We start from the raw sequence: 21,862 nt of genomic DNA, 5'->3' as shown, positions 1-21,862 counted from the left end.
TTATACTTCTCTTTTATGAAACTTACCACAACTGTAATTAATTACTTTACAATATTTCATTTTTTTTCTCCAACCAAATTGTAAGCTCAGTGAGGGAGAAGATCAAGTATGTTGTATTTGTCCCTATAACTCCAGCAGCTATCAAAGTGCCTAGCCCAAAACAGATGCTCAATAAACAGATGCACAGTTAATGAATGAATGCAATAAATCAACATATAGCAAAATTCCGGGCCCCAGGCTATGAAAACTCTCTAAGAGCCAATCTTTTGAAGTTAGTCAGCTGTTCATTGAATTGCAAAAGGAAAGGTAACTTACCCACTTACCTAATAGCTACATATACCCATAGCTATGTTAGACATCAATGTATGCTATATTCATTTAGTAGCCACAATAATCCTGTGTGGCAGCTATCATTTGCTCTACTTCCTAGATGAAGCAACTGGGTACCAAAATGGCAAGTACTCTTCCAACCTCACAGGAGACAGAAGTGAAATTCTGGCTCTAATGTCATCTATAGTATAACAATATAGCATCACCACAGTAACTATTTAGGCAGTGGCTAAAGAAAGGCTCTCAGTAAAAATGTCATAGGGACACCTTTGGATGGTCATGATCCCTCATTAAATAAGCTGAATTACAAAACCTTCGAGGAGCCATGAAACTCCAATGTCATGAGTTTATGCTACTTTTCAGTAGCAGCATTAGGGGAATTTCTGCCAAACTGTGTGCATGGTTGCACAAGAGAAACTAGGGATGTGAAAGAACCACAGGTTGCACTGTGTCCTCCCCCAGTTCCAACAACAGAGACCAATTTACTTGCCATTACAATGGCCTGTCAAAATACAAAGGCCATGGGCAGTTCTCAGCCAACTTAGAGAGTTCTGACCCCCTAAAATCTCTCTCTCTCAAGCCCTCCTATTCTATACAATGATGATGACACCCTTCCCTGCCTACCAAAGATAGATTTTCAACATTTGCAAAGGAACTGCAGCTTCTGTCTACTTCCCACTACTCCTCCTGCTTCAAGGTGACCTAAATAAATAAATAATAAGATTCCTCCCATCTCAATGCTTGAGAGAATTGAAAGAATCACAATTTCTGGGGCGCCTGCGTGGCTCAGTCGTTAAGCGTCTGCCTTCGGCTCGGGTCATGATCCCACGGTCCTGGGATCGAGCCCCACATCAGGTTCCCTGCTCCACGGGGAGCCTGCTTCTCCCTCTCTCACTCCCCCTGCTTATGTTCCCTCTCTCGCTGTCTCTCTCTCTGTCAAAAAAAATAAAAAATAAAAAATAAAAAATAAATTAAAAAAAAAGAATCACAATTTCTGGATTACCAACACACAGGGCTGGCCCAGGAGGAGAGGAGATGGTAGATGAGTATAGTTAGAATGAGATTCTCTCAGCTGCTACACTGCTTGCTGCTTACTCTTTATGCACAGAACAATAATTATTATATATTTTAATAAATGGATCAATAAAACTCATTGATTTAATGCAGCAGTTCTCAATTTAAATGAATACTAGATACAACTGGAAGAGCTAAAACATATTCTGCATGCATGAACTTACCCTACCCCCACAATAAAACTATCAAATCATAATTGAGACTAATGTCCAAGCAAGAATAATTTTTAAAAGCTCCACAGATTATGATATACATCTCCAGTTCAGAGAAGCTGTTTTATTATATTACAACACAAAACTCCTTATTCATTCAATGATTGGCTATGTGTGAGAGTGAAGTGACAAAATTACATAAATGAGTAAACTCCTAAGTGTATTAGATTTACACACTGCACTTAACACACACATTAATACTCATTTTCATTAAGAAATACCTCCTCTCCCATTTCTTTGAATTACATGGCTTTCTTAATCTTTTTTTTTTTTTCCCACATTTGATAAAGAAGGATACTAGAAGAATTTTATATTCTTCTTATTTCTTCAATGAGGGGGGAAAAATAGTTTACACACGCCAAAAAGCAGGGAGAACATACATACTGGTTTAACTGGGACAGCCAGCTTTATGTGTATTGTGCAGGAGTAATTACTAAGTGATACCCCTCACTCTCAAAAACATCCTGGTTTGATAATATATTAGATCACAAGTAGGCCACTCTTTTCATTTCTATGTAATTTTTTTTTTTTAATATTTTATTATTTATTTGACAGAGAGAGACACAGCGAGAGAGGGAACACAAGCAGGGGGAGTGGGAGAGGGAGAAGTGGGCTTCCCGCAGAGCAGGGAGCCCCATGCGGGGCTCGATCCCAGGACCCCGGGATCATGACCTGAGCCGAAGGCAGACGCTTAACGACTGAGCCACCCAGGCGCCCCTCTATGTAATTTTTTTTAAATTGAGTATAATTCACATGTCATAAAACTCACCTTTTTAAAGTATACAAATCAGAGTTTGTCTTATTATATTCACAAAGTTGTACAACCATCCCCACTATCTAATTCTAGAATATTTCTGTCATCCCCAAAAGAAACTCAATGCCCATTAACAATTTAAAAAAAACAAAACAAAACCACATAACACACACACAAAGAAAATCTACTGGGGAAATTAAAAAAAAAAAGAAAGAAAGAATTTGAAACGAAAAAAAAAAAAAAAAAATCATTCCTCACTCCTCCCTCTCCACAACTCCTGGCAATTACTTTCTGTCTCTCTATGGATTTGCCTATTTGAGATATTTCAAATAAATGGAATCCTACAATATGAAGCCTTTTGTGTCTTCTTTTACTCAGCATAATGTTTTCAAAGTTCATCTGTGTTAAGTATTATCAGTACCTCGCTCCTTTTTTGGCTGAATAATACTGTATTTTATGAAATACCACATTTCATTTATCCATTCAACAGCTGATGGAAATTTGGGTTGTTTCCACTCTATTATAAATAATGCTGCTATGAACATGTATGTATGTGTGTGTGGACATGTTTTCAGTTCTCTTGGATATATAGCTAGGAGCAGAACTGACGGGTCATATGGTAACTCTATGTCATTGAATCTGTTTGGGGAGTACTGCAATCTTAATAATATTAAGTCTTCCAATCCATAAATACAGTAATCTCCTGTCTTTGCATTTATTTAGGTCTTCTTTAATTATTTTCAATGATGTTTTGTAGTTTTTGTGTACAGGGGTTACACTTCTTTTGTTAAATTTACTAAGTATTTTATTCTTTTGATGCTATTATAAATAGAACTGTTTAATTTCATTTACAGATTTCACTGCTAACATTCTACATCATTCTTGATACCAAGAACTTTCAATGATATTTTAAAAAGTAATTAGAAAAGTCAACTGTATTTACGTATAAATACCATGGATCTTTTAATTATGATCTACTAAAACAGGAAAAAAAATTGATCTAAACAAGCAAGAAACCCTACCGGCTACCCACTTTGCTAAAAGAGCTTTTTGAAAAACCAGAATCAAGCAATGTCAAATAATTTTAATCCCAATGTCATTACTGGCCAATGCAACTACATTACACACACACACACACACACACACACACACGCACGCACGCACACACACAATGCCCTATATATATTCCCTTACAAAATATACAAACAAAAAAATCACTCATACTGTACAGTAAGTTTGCCACACAACCTTGGGGGAAACTATCTTACTGTTAATTTTTAATGCAATCAGAGGTTTTTGACCTTATGGAATTATCTTTCAGTTACTTTTAATATAAGAACATTCTCCTTTGTTCCCTCTAAAATAGGATGCTTTCATTAGTGCTTACAAACAATTAAATCCAGGCAAAAATTCAAATTCTAAATTAATTTAAGACTATCATTAAACTACTGTTTTATGGAAAATGACTAAAGCATTCCATTTCAGCCAGAATTGTACATGTTGTATCTAATTACACATTTCAAAAATACAAGGATATGTTGTATGAACGCAATAACGGCCATTAGTCACTATTTAAAGAAATGATTCAACAAGGAAAACAAACTTTAGTTCAAATATAGAGCTTATACATTCATGGTCACTGCTTGAAAATGCAGCTGTATCGTTGTATGTAACTTTCACAAAGGCAGACTGTACCCTACAAACATTCACACCTAATTTTATAAAGTTGACGTATATTAAATTGTTATAAATTTTAGGTAAAATTCAAAAATACTAACATCTCATTAAAGAAATAAGATCAACAGAAGTACAGACCACATTGAGAAAATAATCCCTGACCAACTAGAAAAGGGATTGCTTGAAGAATTCTGTGGGTATTATGACATATTCTGACCTGCAAATTCTAATGCTATAAACCTTTCAAAAGAAAGGCAAGAAATCATTATGATTCAAGGCCACTATGAACAATGCAGAGGTTGTACCTTGTACATGAGTGAGTGGCCAAGAGAGCGCAAATGGGGACTGAAATCCAATTTGTTCTCTACCTTCTAAGCACTGAATGCTCACAGAGGGCAGCATCCACCAAAAACTGGGAGACGAGCCTTTTTCTAGCTTTGTAAAAACTAGCTGTGGCCTGGCTATGACACCTCCAAATAACTAACTACTTGTTAGAAAGTTAAGACAATTGAAATACAGAATATTGGTGCCCCTACTTAAAATCGTAACACCACAATATCACTTCTTACTATGTGTTTATTTAGAATGTTTTAGGTAAAATCATCAATAGAATAAATCATAAATAGGTTGGGGAGGAGAGAAGTCATGTAAAAATCTAAAGAGTGATTTAAATATGGCATTTATCTGAATTTGGATTTCTTTGATTAATAACAGGTTATATATTTTTATATGTTTTGACCCTATACTTTTGGATTAGAGACATTTTAAAGCAAAATGCTAAAAATTTTGAGAAGCTTAGGAATAAAATGTTCAGAGCCTATTCCTATTAGGCTCTATTCCTATTAGAGAAATAACAGACCTTGTTTTACATAATACGTAATAAAGTCCTAAAAATGGTGTACTGATTACAAATACTGGTCACTTAAGCATCTTAAATTCACTACAGAAATTAAGTAAGTTTGACGGCAACTGGAAGTAAGATTTTCTAAATTGTGAAACTATGCTTCCTTAAAGCAAGAAATACTATTATTTTAAAATGATATAAATTATTAACCATGATAAATACTCCAAATACTAACTAAAAAGATACTGTAACTTCAAAAAATTTTATCAGAAAGACCAGTCTATAAAATTTGTTTTTACTTCTAGATATACCAATGAATTGTCACGTGATTTTCAGTGACTCACTTCCTCACTACCTCACTCAATTCTACAAAGTGGAGCAAAAATATAGCTCAAACTCCTACAGAAAATTATGAGAATAAAACCAGAGAGCATCCTCGGCTCCTTACAGATAGGCTCAATATTATTAAAATCACTATTAGAAAAGAGACTTTGTGGGGCGCCTGGGTGGCTCAGTTGGTTAAGCGACTGCCTTCAGCTCAGGTCATGATCCTGGAGTCCCTGGATCGAGTCCCGCGTCGGGCTCCCTGCATGGCGGGGAGTCTGCTTCTCCCTCTGACCCTCCCCCATCTCATGTGCTCTCTCTCATTCTCTCTCTCTCTCAAATAAATGGATAAAATCTTAAAAAAAAAAAAAAAAAAGAGACTTTGTAAACTACCCTTATTAAGATTAAAGCCCATCCACACATAACCATTCATTCCCAGATTAATTACACCTACATAAGAGCAATGTCCTGTCTTCACACGGGACATGGAAGAGAAATAAAAGACAAAGTTAAAACAAGGGGTGGAAATGAAAATGAGGTTCTAGTCTTTCTATCACCACCAACTTACTCTCCATATTAACATTCCCTTCATTTGTAAAATGCAGATATTCCAAAAACTTTTCAGGCCGTCATAATGATTTCTGGAAAAACTGCTTTGCCAATAATTATATCCTGTATAAACATGGATTTTGTTATCAATTCTCTATTTTATGATTCAAATACTACACATAATTGAAAACTTTTAACCTTATATCACCTGAATCAAACCTATACATAAATGCTGTTGTATCTTTATTTATAAAGATGAATATGATTTGGGATATACCATCATACTCAGAATCAGAAAATTTCTTAATGAATGTGCAAGAGAATTCAGAAATGTGGACAGGCATGCAATGGAATTTAGGAATTGGCATTTTTGGTGCTAACATATAATTGTTCATAAACATAAAATGTGTACATTTACCTGCTATATTTTTGCGTGTTTTGATCTTATTTTACATAAATGGAATCACAAATGATGAATTCTTTGTTCCTGGCTTCTTTTGAGAAACGTGTTTGCAAATTTCACCTGTGCAGCATGTAGCTGTACTTCATCCACTTTTATGGTTGAAAAGTACTGCATTATATGAATAGATCACAATTTTATTTATTCAGTCAACTGTTGATGAACAATGTAATGAGTTTGAAGCTATTACAAATACCGCTGCTACCAATGTTATTAACACATCTCTTAGTGCACATGTTCATGCATTACTCTCAGGGATATACCCATGGAAAGAAATTACTGGGTCAGAGGGTATGCAAATATTAAAGTGTTTCCTAAAGTGGTTGTAATAATATACATTCCCACCAGCAGTGTTTAATGAGTTCTCATAACTTAACATCCTCTCTAAAACTTGTACTGTACATCTCTTTTTTAATTTTAGCCACTCCAGTGGTTTATGATGAAGCCTCTTCAGTTCTAATTTATATTTCTCACGTTACTAATGAGGTTAAATACATTTTTCTTATGTTTCGTGCATATCTGGATTTCTTTTATGAAGTGTCTTTTCATGTCTCTTGTCATTTTTCTATTGTCTCTGTCATACTGATTTGTAAAAGTGCTTTGAATATTCTGATACATACATTTTGTCTGTTACACATATTGCAAATATGTTCTTCCACTCTGGCTTCCCTCACTATGCTATTAGTAACTTGACAAGAATAAAATTTCTTAATTTTAAGGTCATAAAATGTATCAACTGTTTTATTTATATTAGTGGATTTTATTTCTTTTAAAGAAATCTTTACCTGTCAGAAGATCATGAACATATTCTCCTTATACTAGCCTCTAAAGTTTTATAGTTTAGCCTTTCACACTGAGATGTACAAATTAATCTTAACTTGATTTTTGCCTGTGGTATGGAAGATGAGTCATTTTTTTTCTGTATGGATCATCAATTGTTCTAGTATCATCTGTTAAATAATTCTTTCCCTCCTACTCTACAGTGCCAGTTTTGTCATAAAGCATGCATCCATGTACATACACACTGGTCCTCTTCCAGGCTCTTTATTTCTTTTGTTTATCCTTCTGGCATTATTTCATGAAAGTAATTATTGTAGATTTATAAGTTTTGAGGAAAGAAAATCCTTCTGCTTTTGCAATACTACCTAAGCTATTCTTGGGCCAAAAAATTTCCTTCAAAACACAAAATGAAAACAAACTAATAAAAATTTTATAATATTGGTTAGGATTAAATCGAGAATAAGCCTCAAATGTGCATAGATTTTAACATTCAGAAAAATAAAACCTTAATGGGCAACTAAATTAACCCTACATAAAGAATGTTCTGGACCAATGCTGACAAAGCTTTAAAAACAAACAAGAACACCTCAGAAGGATTCAGCTGATACCAAGTAACTTATATGAATACAAACACAAAGCTCACCACTATGTAAAATAATACAAAAAACTTCTTCACTCAACAATCTCACACCACAACATCCAGCATCCAAACAAAAATGATAGGGAATGAAAAGAAACAGGAAATGTGCCCCATACTAAGAAGAAAAGTCAATCAATATAAAGAAACTCAGGAATGATAAAGTTAATGGAATTAACAGATGAGGGCATTAAAACAATGATTATAAATAAGCTCTAAATGTTAAAACAGGTAAAGGAAAACAGTAACATGGTAAGAAGAGAAATGGAAGAAATAAAACTACCAGAGATAAAAAATAATTATCAGAAATAAAAAACACACTGGATGAGAGTAAGAAAAGATAATATATTGCAGAAGAAAATTTCAGTGAACCTAGAAATATGACAATATTAACCATCCAAAAAGAAAAAAGAGAAAAAGAAGTACAAATGCTGTAAGAGACAATATCAAATGTATAAAATTCTCTCCCCCACCTCAAAAAACAAACAAAAACCCAACCCTGGGGTCAGATATTTGAAGAAACAGTGCCAGTATTTTTCCAAATTTGGTTAAAAAAAAACTCAAGGAAACCTAAGAAGGATTTTCTCAAAGAAAACCATACTAAGGCACATCATAATCAAATGACTAAAACACAATCATTGAAAAAGTCTTAGACCAATCAAAGAAAATAGAAAAATTACATCAGGGTCAGGGGCGGGGTCGTGCAGAATAAGAAAAACAGCACACTTTGTATCAGAAACTATGTAAGCTATTTCAGAAAGGATTTCACAATGTATTACCAAAGATAAAGAGGGACATCTCAAGATACAGAACCCAATTCATCAAGAAAATAGAAGAAAATTAAATATGCGTGCAACTAATATTAGAGCTTCCAAAATACATGAACCAGGAAGTGAAAGGAGAAAGTCCACAATTAAAGCTGAAGATTCCACACTCCTCTCTCAGCAATTACTGAAACAAACAGAAAATCAGAGGGATAAATTTTGAAAGACACTATCAACCAATTTGACCTAATTAACATTTTTAGAAAGTTCTACTCTACAACAGCACAATACACGTTCTTCTTAAGTGCACACAAAACATTCACTAACACAGATAACATTATGCACTTTATAATAAATACAAAAAATATGTTCTTGGACCACAACATAATTAAATTAAAAACAAAGAGAAACAGGGCGCCTGGGTGGTTCAGTCGGTCAAGCACCTGCCTTTGGCTCAGGTCATGATCCCAGGGTGCTGGGATCAAACCCCACATCCGTCGGGCTCTCTGCTCAGTGGGGAGCCTACTTCTCCCTCTCCCCCTGCTTGTGTGAGTTCTCTCTCTGTCAAATAAATAAATAAAATCTTAAAAAAAAAAAATAGAGAAGCATAATTAGCCAAATATCTGACAATTAAATAGATCAAAAAATCACAAAGGAATTTAAGAATTCCTTGAACCCTATGTAAATGAACACAAAACAAACTTTATAAAAATGCAGAAAAAGGAAAATTTTAACTAATCATTGCTCCTTTAGAAAAAGAAGGAAAATCTCTAATACCAGAACAAAGGAGGGGATATCACTATAAATCCTTCAAACATTAAAAAGAGGAGGGATTATAATATGCAACTTTATGCCAATAAATAAGACAATTTACCTGAAATGGACAAATTTACTTGAAAGACACAAACAACTGAAGCTTATTTAAGAAGAATTACAATAAATCTGAATAGCCCAAATCAAAGAAATTGAGTTCATAGTTTAAAACCTTTCCACAGGGACGCCTGGGTGGCTCAGTCGGTTAAGTGTCTGCCTTCAGCTCAGGTCATGATCCCAGGATCCTGGGATTGAGTCCCACATCAGGCTCCTTGCTCAGCCGGAAGCCTGCTTCCCCCTCTGCCTGCCACTCCCCCTGCTCGTTCTTTCTCCCTCTCTCTGTCAAATAAGTAAATAAAATCTTTAAAAAAAATAATAAAACCTTCCCACAAAGAAACTCCAAACCCAGAGGTCTTCATTAGTGAATTCTACCAAACAATTAAAGAAGCAAAAACACCACATGCATGGAAACTTTTCCAGAAGAGGAAATCTTTCCAACTCACTCTTATCCAGATACAAAAGCCAGACAAAACATTGTAAAAAAACTACAAACCAATACCTACTATGAGCACAGATGAAAAAAAAGTTAACTAAATTTTAGCAAATTAATCCAGCAATATATAAAGTATAACAAGTCATGACCAAGCAGAGATTATCTAAGAAATGCAAGATTCCTTAGTTTGGTATTCAAAAAAAATCAACATAACTAACTACATTAATAGATAAGAGAGAAAAAAAAAACGTGATCATCTCAATAGATGCAGAAAAACTGTCTGATAAAAATTCAATACCCATTCACAATTAGAAAAAAATTCTCAGCAAGCTATGAATAGAACTTAATCTCAGAAAGCGTATCTGTTAAAAATCTATAGTTAACATAATACTTAGTGGTGAAAAAGTGAATATTTTTGACCTAACATCAGGAGTAAGGCAAGAATGTTAGCTCACCACTTCTATTCAGCATTGCACTGGGACTACTAGGCAGTGCAATAAAGCAAGCAAAAAAATTAAAGGATAAAAAATTTAAGGGAGTCTTTATTCACAGACAAGATGATGGTCTACACAGAACATCTGAAGAACTATAAAAAATGCCACTAGAATGGGGAGCCTGGGTGGTGCAGTTGGTTAAGCATCCAATTCTTGGTTTTGGCTCAGGTCGTGATCTTAGGGTCATGAGATGGAGCCCCATGTCTTACTAAGTACAGTCTCTCCCCCCTCCCTTTGCCCCTCCCACTTGTGCCTCTTTCTGTCTTGCTCTCTAAAATAAATAAATCTTTTTAAAAAATGTTACTAGAGGGGCGCCTGGGTGGCTCAGACGGTTAAGCGTCTGCCTTCGGTCATGGTCATGGTCCCGGTCCCGGGGTCCTGCGATCGAGCCCCACATTGGGCTCCCTGCTGAACAGGGAGCCTGCTTCTCCCCTCTCCCTCTGCCTGCCACTCCCCCTGGCTTGTACTCTCTCTCTCTGTCAAAAAAAAAAAAATGTTACTAGAACTAATAATGAGCTTGGCAGAATCACAAATTACAAAGTTTAATACAAAAATCAATTATAAGTCTACATACAAACACCTGAAAACTGACTTTCTTTACATTACCACTTACAATAACATAAAAATATAAAATAGAGATCAACTTAACAAAATAGGTGTAATATCTTTATATTGAAAACAAAACTCTAAGAAAAACTAAAGACAACAGAGAGAGGTACCAAGTTCATGTATCAGAAGACTCAACATCCTTAGCAGGTCAATTCTCCTCAGTGTTAGCCTCTAGGATAAAAGCATTCACAATTGAAATCTCATTAAGTTTTGTAAAAACTGTCAAGCTGATTCTAAAATACATAGAAAGAAATGGAAAGAATGCAGAGTAGAAAAACAATTTTGAAATAGAAGAACAAAGGTGGAGGATGTACACTACCTGATTTTAAGACTTGCTACAAAGCTATGGTAATCATTAAGACAGTGCAGTATTGTCATAAATAGATATACAGATCAATAAAATGAAAAAGTCCTAAAAAAGACCCACATATAATGATCAGCTGATTTTCCACAAAGGTACCAAGGTAATTCAACAGGGAAAAATACAATATTTTCAAAATTGCTTCTGGAAAAATTTGATTTTCATATGCAAAGAAATAAATCTTATCCCTTACCTCACACCATATACAAAAGTTAACTCAAAAGTGGATCACACACCTAAAATATAAGAGCCCAATGCAGTTCCAAGACACAAGGGAAAGGAAAAAAGGTAGAAAAAATTTTCCCAATCCCTGTACCAGCCTCCCCAATTTCTACCCCAAATTAGGGCAGAATTGTAGGGAAAACTCCTAACCTGAAGCTCTTCAGTCAACACATGAATCTATTCAAAAGGAAAGCACTTCCCATCTAAGTACTCACAGTAACTCCTAAGCAAGTAGTTATTAACTCAAATACAACCCTCAGAGCCATAGAAGCCTGCCATGAAGAATAAGACATATGTCTACGGATGCATAGACATAGAGTCCAGTGGAAGCAACATCATAAAGGATTCCCTTAAGTTTAAACAGGACCCAAAATATAACAGCTAAAGTTATGCCCACAGCCATCCCTGAGGTTCACAGAAGGTGCAGAGTTCTGAACTATGGGCATCAAAATGGCTAAATTCCTATAGTGCTTAACTCAAATCACTTAGTTTTGAACAGTTAGTGGACAAAAGAAATGTAAATAAGATAAAAAGAAAAAACAAATATTCAAAGATTTACAGAACACTAACCAAGGTTTATATTTAAAAATGGGCATTAGACTCTATTATTCCCATCCTGCCTGTGTGTATACAAGTTCTGGACTGAAGGATGCTTTGCTTCAATTGAAAAAATAATGCGTTTTCTCCTAGTTCCCCAAACTGAAAGATATCATAAAATGGGCTCTTCCTCTGTCAAAGTTTTAAAAGAAAAATATATAATCATAAGAAACTGGTATCATGGGGTGCCTGAGTGGCTCAGTCTGTTAAGCGTCCAACTCTTGATTTTGGCTTAGATCATGATCTCAGGGTTGTGAGATAGAGCCTCACATTGGGCTCTGCACTGGGCGTGGAGCCTGCTTAAGATTCTCTCTCTCTCCCTCTCCCTCTGCCCCTCCCCAATCCTTCCCTCCCTTCCCCTCTCTCTTCCTTACTCTCTCTCTCCCCCTCCCTCTCAAAAAAATAAAATAAAAATTTAAAAATAAAAAATTTTCAAAAAGAAACTGGTATCAGAATTAAGTACTTTAACAAATAACCCATTTTGTAAGTTCATTAAGTTTTTAATACCACTTAAAAATATTTACACTTTATGTTAAATAGAACTGTTCTTAAAACAAGTAAAAAAATAAATGTCAAGTACCACTCCCATTTTCTACTGATACCATCATCAAGCACAATCAATGTCTAATATTTCAAATGTTAATGTTAACCTAAAACACATAAACTTTTGAAGAGGACTATACATCTTACAAATTGGAACCATTAACCTAGACCACTGGTTTTTAAGTCAAATAGCCTACTCAGGGGCTTTGCAAATATGCACCTATGATTTAAGGTGGCAAATTCAAGTTACAAACATAAGTCTACATTTTTTAAAAATCTCCTAACTCTGCTTAATTTTTTTCTTTGACCCTTCCTAAGGTATTTCAAGAAATATTTGTCCACTTCATCTTTCATCTGTAAATCTTTCTCAGCTTATATCTAACTCATGCCCTCAAATCTGCACTTTCTCCCATCTATTGTCACAGTAAACATGGACTACTTACTTTAGATTTTTTTTTTTAAAGATTTTTATTTATTTGACAAAGAGAGACACAGCAAGAGAGGGAACACAAGCAGTGGGAGAGGGAGAAGCAAGCTTCCCACTGAGCAGGGAGCCTGATGCAGGGCTCGATCCCAGAATCCTAGGATCATGACCTGAGCTGAAGGCAGACGCTTAACCAACTGAGCCACCCAGGCGCCCCTCTTTTTTTAAATAAGGGTAAATGATATGGAAGATGAAGTGAGAAAGATGAAAAAGTTAGAATTATCTTAGCAATATCAGACAAAATATATGAGAAACTGTCAGTATACAATAGAATGCACTTCATGTGGACTTTACAAATTTCCTTAATTAATCTACATTAAACCCCAAAATAAACTCCAAAAAGACTACTATTCAAGCTAACAATACAGTCTGATTTTTAAAAAAGGAAAATTTCCATTGTGTTTATTTACTTCGTATCACAGAAAAATGAAAAATGTCTTACTAGAAATGATGTATCAGCAAAAAAGTGCACTTAATATGATCCTTGCAGAAAATTCTTCTTTGTTCCTTTTTCACAAAATGCAATTCCTAAAGAAAAAAAAATGAGATGGGTTAGCAAGTGTTCTTAACTTTAAAACAGAATTAAATATATATTTTGTCTTTATAAATTCCAACTCTCAACACTATGCCTGGCAGATAGCTCCACAAATACTTTCTGAATAGGAAAATAAATTTTTTTTTTTTTTAAAGATTTTATTTATTTATTTGACAGAGAGAGAGAGAGAGCGAGAGAGGGAACACAAGCAGGGGGAGTGGGAGAGGGAGAAGCAGGCTTCCCGCAGAGCAGGGAGCCCGATGCGGGGCTCGATCCTAGGACCCTGGGATCATGACCTGAGCTGAAGGCAGACGCTTAACGACTGAGCCACCCAGGCGCCCCTGGAAAATAAATTTTTAAAAGTCATTTGTGGTATTTGCCTAATAAAAACATAATGTTAGCCAATGGAAAATTTCTAATGTCACTAATCTGTTTTTTCAGGAAGTATTACTTAAATGTTCAGTAATATTCTATATACTCCTAGATTCACAAATTGGCTTCCTAGGTCCCATCTTCCTACCCTCTATATCACATGATATGCTTTATATTTACCTGGTACACACAGCCTACTGAAAGTACACTTTGCTAAAATAATTGAAAGTATTCACTGTATTATGTTCACATTTAGAAAAGAAAATTGTCAGAGGGTCAGTGATTTGCATTGCCATAAAATATGTTTGTATTCAAATACAATATGTATGCTTATAGCTTTCACTATCTTTTAAAGGTAACAATGAAATGAAAATAATGAACATAAGATCCCCAAAATGAACATAAAACTGATGTCATTCATATTAAAAAAAGGAACATTTGTAAATACTAACCAATGGATCAGTACACAAATAATCCAGTTTGCTTGGAATAGTAGTAAGGCATTTAGGTAAAAAGCAAAGATGGTAAAAGCCCCCCCCTCACCCCCCACCTTCCTCACCCAGATTGGCCAGGACCAATTATGATGTTAATCCAATAATTTAGAATTGCATGACTGGATAATTCTACCAACTCCCAAGTAAATCTGCCACATCAAATAAAAATGGTAATTTCTCCACGGAAATAAGTCTTTTGACTCTGATTCAGCAATATTAATTATTGTGATACTGTAATTTTATTTCTATTTCAAATCAACACCTCCTCTAGAGGGGAGAAAAAAACACAAATTGCCAAATATTCTTTTTGTATTAATGAATTAAGTATTAAAAGCCTGAACTTTAAGACATACAAAAATAAGCTTTTTCTGCAAGGTTAAAAAGAGCTTGCTTTAAAAAGCCAATTTCAGCTTTTAATCTAATTAAACTGAAATGTAGAAAAGAAAAAAAGCTCCTTAAATACAGTTTCACTACCAACTTCTAAAAACCAGTAATTCAAAGTGAAACTGTTTTTCATGGGTTCTTGATCTAAACAAAACTCAAATGTATTTTAACACCAGCTTTGTGTGTCACAGAAGGAATTAAAGTTTAGCAATTTGACGCATAGTAAATAACCAATTAAACACAAATTTGAGGAGCGCCTGGGTGGCTCAGTCGGTTAAGCATCTGCCTTGGGCTGGGGTCATGATCCCAGGGTCCTGGGATCAAGTCCAGCATCGGCTCCTTGCTCAGCAGGGAGCCTCCTTCTCCCTCAGCCTGCTATTTCCCCTGCTTGTGCACTCCTGCGCTCGCTCACTCTCTCTACAAATAAAATCTTAAAAAAATAAATAAATAAACACAAATGTGATACATCCTGGTATATTTTCTTACATCAAAAATTCATTCTCAGTTCTATAAAGGAACTGTTACTGACAACTTGTGTTTTGTACACAGGTACACAGTTCTCAATTTCTAAACAGAAATATTCTAAAAATCAAATTATTTTATAATAATCTATAATGAACCACACTCTCACCTTCAAAATAAAACTAAAATGTTAGTGCTACATCCAGTTATTATTAAATTTCACATATTAAAGCTCCAAATCTCATTGCTTCTGTCCAGGCAAGAGCTAAACAACCTGTACCTCCAATTACTATTACTCCCAAATCTGATCCCAACCAACCACCTAGCTAGCTCCCCTTACCCTTTTTTTTTTTTTTTTAAGAGAGCATGCACACATATGAGCAAGTGGGTGGGGGGGTAGCAAAGGGTAAGGGAGACAGAGAATCCTAAGCAGGCTCCACACCCAGCGTAGAACCCAAAATGGGCCGATTCCAGCACCCTGAGATCATGACCTGAGCCAAAATCAAGAGTCAGACACCCAACCGAGTCACCCAGTCCCTCTACTTCTAATCAATCTACATCGTTGTTAACCTGGACTACAAGCCATTGCCCAAACTGTCAAGCTTTGTAATTCTGTTCAAGTTTTTACCTCAGCTGGAAACAGTGTTCCCCCATCTCTTAAACAATCTTCCCCAGTTAATGGCACCTTCTGTGACAGCAACCTCAAGAATACTCTTACCATCACAATCACTTCCAGGAGGTGGGAGGGGGTGTCTGGGGGGGGGGGGTAAAATTATACTTAGTTTTGTAAGTATGAGTCTCTTCTATACATTATGCTTTTTTTAGAAAAAGAACTTCATTCATTTTTATATCCCCAATATCTAGTTAACATCTGGAACAGAATTCAATATAGTCCATTCGGAAAATATTTACTGAGTATCCAATATATTCCAGACACTCTTCTAGGTGCTAGGGATCAGTCCCTATATCTATGACTGACCTCATGGAGCTTACATTCCAGTGGGGGAACCTACATCACACAATGAATAAGGAATGTGTAATATATACAGCAGTTACACAAAGTCCTTAATAAACAAAAAATAGAGCAAGGAAGTAAGTACTATCATAGGGGATTAAGATTTGAAAAAGATCTAATGAGATAATAATAAGAGCAACTATAACAGCAGTATTTATCATATGCTAACCAGTATACTATGCTTTACATGCATCAACAAAGGTAAAGCGAACAATAATCTCACTATTACCCTCAAAAGGAAACTGAAATACTAAGAAGGTTCCTGCCAAGGTCACATAGTTAAGTTAGTAAAGTGGTGAAGCCAGCATTCGAACCCAGGCATGCTTTTAACAGCTATGCACAACCACAGTTCAGTTCATGCTTTTTTTTTTTTTTAAAGATTTTATATATTTATTTATTTGAGAGAGAGAGAGAGAGAGAGGCAGAGGGAGGGGAAGAAGGATAGGAAGCAGATTCCCTGCTGAGCGGGGAGCCCAACATGGGGCTCAATCCCAGGACTCCGAGAACATGACCTGAGTCCTGAGCAGATGCTCAACCAACTGAGCCACTCAGGTGCCCCCAGTTCATGCTTTTGTTAAATGAATTAAATATGTGAAAAACTGAATGCATACTAAAGCAATGGATTCAAAAGACAGAAAAGCAAATCTCAGTCTCAGAGGACTGATACATTTGAGCAGCTTCAGTATATCAATACCTATATATGACATATACCCTGATAAATAACAGGTATCTGCTGTGAACAAAAATGATAAACACAATTTCTCAATAATTTTTAAAATGTTTTAAGTTTCTATATGATAATTACCAGAACTAAAAATTACACAAGGCAAAATCACAAAAATCACATGGATAGGTCATTAAAAAAAAAAAACTTTTAAAGAAGTACTCTGAAACAAATGAAAACATTGAAGACACTATCATTTCAATAACAGTTAAATGTCAAATATCACAGTTTATATTGTGGCACAAGTTACTATCAACTTCTAGTTTTCCATATTAGCAAGAAGGTTTAAATGAAATGACTGTGATTCAAACTCTTCTTTTCAAATATCTCAACTACATTTTACGAAGCAAATAGATAACACCTAATACAACTGCTGATGATACCTGAAAACCTGAATGACCCAAGATAATTTGCTCCGTAATGCCGTCTCTTGCTCTGTTAGCTTGTTAATTATGTGCTTAATCAGTGAATGCCAATAAATTAGAAAGCAAAATGAAACAAAGTGCTCCTGACATGATATTAACATTCCTAGTTTCAAGTCTTAAGGGCCTAAAATCCTAAGCATCTCCACAAGTCTTGATTAAAAAAAAAAAAAAAAAAAAAAAAAACCCTCAATATAATCATGAAGAAAATTTCTGCTTTATGTTTAAACTTATCAAATTTCACTGGATACCTCTGCCCTGAGCATAATGCAGTGTCAAAGAAAAGAGGTTTCTATATTAAAACAGCTTTTAAAATCAATCCAGATTAAGGGAAAAATTAAACAGGCAAAAAACAAAAAACAAAACAAACCCCCCCCAAAAAAAAACCAGTCTATAAAAACACAATAAATGGTGCATATTTGCTCAAATATTAATTTCATTTTGTAACCAAAACTTAAGTTTACCAGCAATGGTGTTTTTAATTCAAGGAAGTGTCAGCTCTCACACATGGGCGTCAAACTACTCAAGCCTTAAAAAGATTATTGGTATGAACCATGATGTAGTAACTAAGTACCAGACACGATCTCCCAATGAACTCAACTAGAAAACTGATCAGATATATAAAGCTATAATTTTAAAACACTGGACACCAAGCAGCTGAGCACTGTAATACCTGAGAAAAACTAAAGTGTCCCCTACATACTCTGTATGCAGAGTCCAGAGGGTAGTGCAGGAATGGGAAGGCAAGCAGAATATGATGGACTCAGTGAGTAAAAGAGACAGACACTGAAATTTGGGAAGGCTGAGATAATGGGAATTTGTAGAGCAGAGGAGCAGAGAAGATGGAGCTCAAGAAGAGAAAGCATTCCTGCAATCTACAGAGAGGTTTCTAGGGCAATTCTGCCCAAAAGAAACAACATGAATCTAAAATGTAATTTTAAATTTCCTAACCACATTTTAAAGGAAAATGAAGCAGGTAAAACTAATTTTAACATAATTCATTTAACCCAATATGCTCAAAATATTATCATTTCAGGATATAATTGATATAAAAAACAGATATTTACATTCTTTTTTTCCAAAATAAGTTCCTGACATTCAGTGTGTTTTATACTTACAGCATATTTAAATTCAAACTAACCACAATTCAAGCTCTCAAGAGCCACAATGTGGCTAAATGCTACCATATACTTGATAATGCAGTTTCTTGAATATAAAGCTGTGTATGAGTAAAGTGAAACTCTACAAGGCCAGGCAAGAAATAAGGATCAGGCAGGCTCAAAAGTTCCGAGATTACATAAGACTGGGGGATGTGCAAGTTCCAACCCAAAACGAGAAAGACTTCATTGAAACCTGGGGAAATCAGTAGAAAATGAATCAGAATCATCACTTATATACTTAGTAGCTGTGCTAAACTAGTTCTAGAGTAAAGGCTACATTTGACTTGCCAAAACAAAGCTTAAAAACAAGCCTCAAAAGATTCAAACAGATCCACAAGAAATGTAACACCCTGCCAAAACAAAAATAAAATCTCTCCAGAGTAAATCAACAAAATTCAGACAACAGTGTGAGGAACGTCCAAGACTCAGTCAAAACTTACCAAACATGAGAAAGTGGAGAAATGTATGACCCATAACAGGGGGAAAATCTGACAAAAGAAAGAGACCTAGAACCAAGAGAGATGATATATTTAAAGACATAAACTTTAAAATATTACAAACATGTTAAAGAAATTAAAGAAAAACAAAAACAAAAAACAATTATTTTCAAAAGAATCAACAGGAGCGCCTGGGTGGCTCAGTAAGTTAAGCATCTGCCTTCAGCTCAGGTCATGATTGCAGGGTCCTGGGATGGAGCCCCAGGTTGGGCTCCCTGCTCAGCAGGGAGTCTGCTTCTCCTTCTTCCACTGCCCCTCCCCCATTTGTGCATGCCTATGTGCTCACTCTCCCTTTCAAATAAATAAAAATCTTTAAAAAAAAATAAAAAGAATCAATGATTTTTAAATATGAGAAATATAGTATCTCAAATAAAGAATCAACTGGCTAGACTTAGCAACAGATTAAAACAGTGCAGGAGGGCGCCTGGGTGGCTCAGTTGGTTAAGCGACTGCCTTCGGCTCAGGTCATGATCCTGGAGTCCCAGGATCGAGTCCCGCATCAGGCTCCCTGCTCGGCGGGGAGTCTGCTTCTCCCTCTGACCCTCCTCCCTCTCATGCTCTCTGTCTCTCATTCTCACTCTCTAAAAAAAATAAAAAAAAAAAAAAAAAAGATTTAAAAAATAAAAATAAAAAAAAATAAAACAGTGCAGGAAAAAAGATCCCTAACTTGAAAATATAAAAATAGAAAAACAAAAAACAACAGAGCAACAAGGACTTGTGAGAATATCAAGGGCAGTCTAAAATGGTATAACTGGAGTCCTGGAAAGATGGGGAGACAGAAAAAATATCTGAACAAATAAGGACCAAAGAATTTCCAGATTTGACAAAAAGTAAACCCATATATTCAAGAGACTCAATGAACAAAAAACAGGTTAAGCACAAAGAAACCACACCAAGTCATATAATTAATCATCAAACTGCTGAAATCCAGTAACACAGAGAAAATCTTAAAAGCAGCCAGTCGTGGGGGGGGGGGCGGCCGCGGGGGGAACAACACGGACACATTACACGTAGAGGAACAAAGATAAGAATTACCAGGCTCCTTGTCAAAAACAATACAAACAAATTTAAAACAAAGGAACACAGCTTTTGAAGTGCTACAAAGAAAAAAACCTACAAATCAAAATCTACACAAAGCAATAAAATCCTTCACAGATGAAGGGGAAATAAAGACATTATCAAACAAATAAAAGCTGAGAATCTATCACCAGCAGGTCTGCACTACAAAAAACACTGAAAGAAGTTCTTCAGGAAGAAAAAGGATAGTAGAATTGTATAACAGAGTGAACCCTCATGTAAACTATAAACTTAGTTAATAAAAATGTACCAATATTGGTTCACCAATTGTTTGTTTTTTTTTTTTGGTTCACCAATTGTAACATGTATATCACACAATTAACAATGCAAATTGTTAAAATAATAGGGGACACGGGGGGGGGGGGGCAATGTAAGAGGGAGAACAGGGGAAGGAAAAGAAGAGAATATATGGGAAGTCTGTACTTTCTGCTCAATTTTTCTGTAAACCTAGAATTATTCTAAGAAACAAGTCTATCAATTAAGAAATAGCAGATAGAAACTTCTACACAAAAGAAGAACAACAATGGTGAATATGTGAATTTACCACCTATTTTACCTTTAATTTTTAAAAAGATAATCTGATTGTGTAAAGCAAAAGTGGCAATAACATATAATAACCTGTAGAATAAAATGACAAAAATAGCAAAAAGAAGGAAAGGGAAAAAAACTGAAAATACACTGTAGTAAGGATCATTATTAGTAAGTGATGAAAGTAGACTGTGATAAGTTCAAGATTGCATGTTGTAAAACCCTAGAGCAACTACTAAAAAAGAAATCAGTAAAATTAATAAGCCAAGAAAAGAGGTAAGAGGGAATGCTAAAAAAATAAGCAGCCTCCAAAAAAGAAAAAGGAAACACTAAACAGGTAGAACAAATTTAAAAAATACCTAAAAAAAGCTAGACTTAAATCCAATTAAATGAATTATTATGTTAAATACATATGGTCTAAAGGTCCCAATTAAAGGTAGAGACTATCAGACTAGATTAGAAGCAGATATTGTCAGACTGGATAAAGTTACGTACCCCACTTTAAATACAATGATATAGATAGATTAAAACATGAAATAGAAAAGGATATACCATACAAGCATTAATCATAAGAAAGCTGGAATGCCTATATTAATGTCAGACAAAGTATGTCACAAGAGAAGGAATATTACCAGGTATAAAGGAACATGAATCATAATACTTAGTGTCACTTTATCAGAAATACAAAATAATCCTAAATGTTTATGCAGCCAATAACAGAGTTTCAAAACATACAAATAATGACAAAAGTAAAAGGAGAAATAGATAAATTTACAATTATAGCTAGAGAATTCTATAGCCTCTCACAATAATCAATAAAACAAGCAGATATAAAATCAGTAAAGATAGGGGCACCTGGGTGGCTCAGATGGTTAAGCGTCTGCCTTCGGCTCAGGTCATGATCCCGGGGTGCTGGGATCAAGTCCCACATCAGGCTCCCTGCTCCCTGGGGAGCCTGCTTCTCCCTCTGCCTCTCTCTCTCTGTCTCTCATGAATAAATAAATAAATAATCTTAAAAAAAATCAGTAAAGATATATAAAACCTGAACAACACTATGAAGCAGAAAAGTTGTTCATGTCTCTTGGTATAGTCAACAAGAGAGAACATATGCTGGACCATAAAACAAGGTACATATAAATTTAAATGAGTAAAATCAGGGGCACCTGGGTGG

At 35.2% G+C, this 21,862-nt stretch overlaps 1 protein-coding gene across 11 annotated transcripts in view; it reads right to left on the bottom strand.

Moving 5' to 3' along the window:
- MEF2A (myocyte enhancer factor 2A) overlaps positions 1-21,862 on the bottom strand; it is a 175,912-nt gene that overhangs the window by 122,818 nt on the left and 31,232 nt on the right. For 8 of the 11 annotated variants that reach the window (XM_032391290.1, XM_032391296.1, XM_032391298.1 and 5 more), the window contains exon 2: positions 13,464-13,549. The exons of 1 other annotated variant lie outside the window; for it this stretch is intronic. The gene's annotated coding sequence lies outside the window, so the exon portion shown is untranslated. Of the gene's footprint in view, positions 1-13,463; positions 13,550-15,896; positions 16,022-19,029; positions 19,096-21,862 lie in introns of those variants that run through there. 2 more of the 11 variants (XM_032391293.1, XM_032391294.1) reach the window with 2 other exon arrangements.

This window comes from Phoca vitulina, unplaced genomic scaffold (assembly GCF_004348235.1).
Source record: "Phoca vitulina isolate PV1807 unplaced genomic scaffold, GSC_HSeal_1.0 scaffold61, whole genome shotgun sequence".
NCBI lineage: Eukaryota > Metazoa > Chordata > Mammalia > Carnivora > Phocidae > Phoca > Phoca vitulina.
This window is presented reverse-complemented; position numbering and strand designations above follow the sequence as displayed.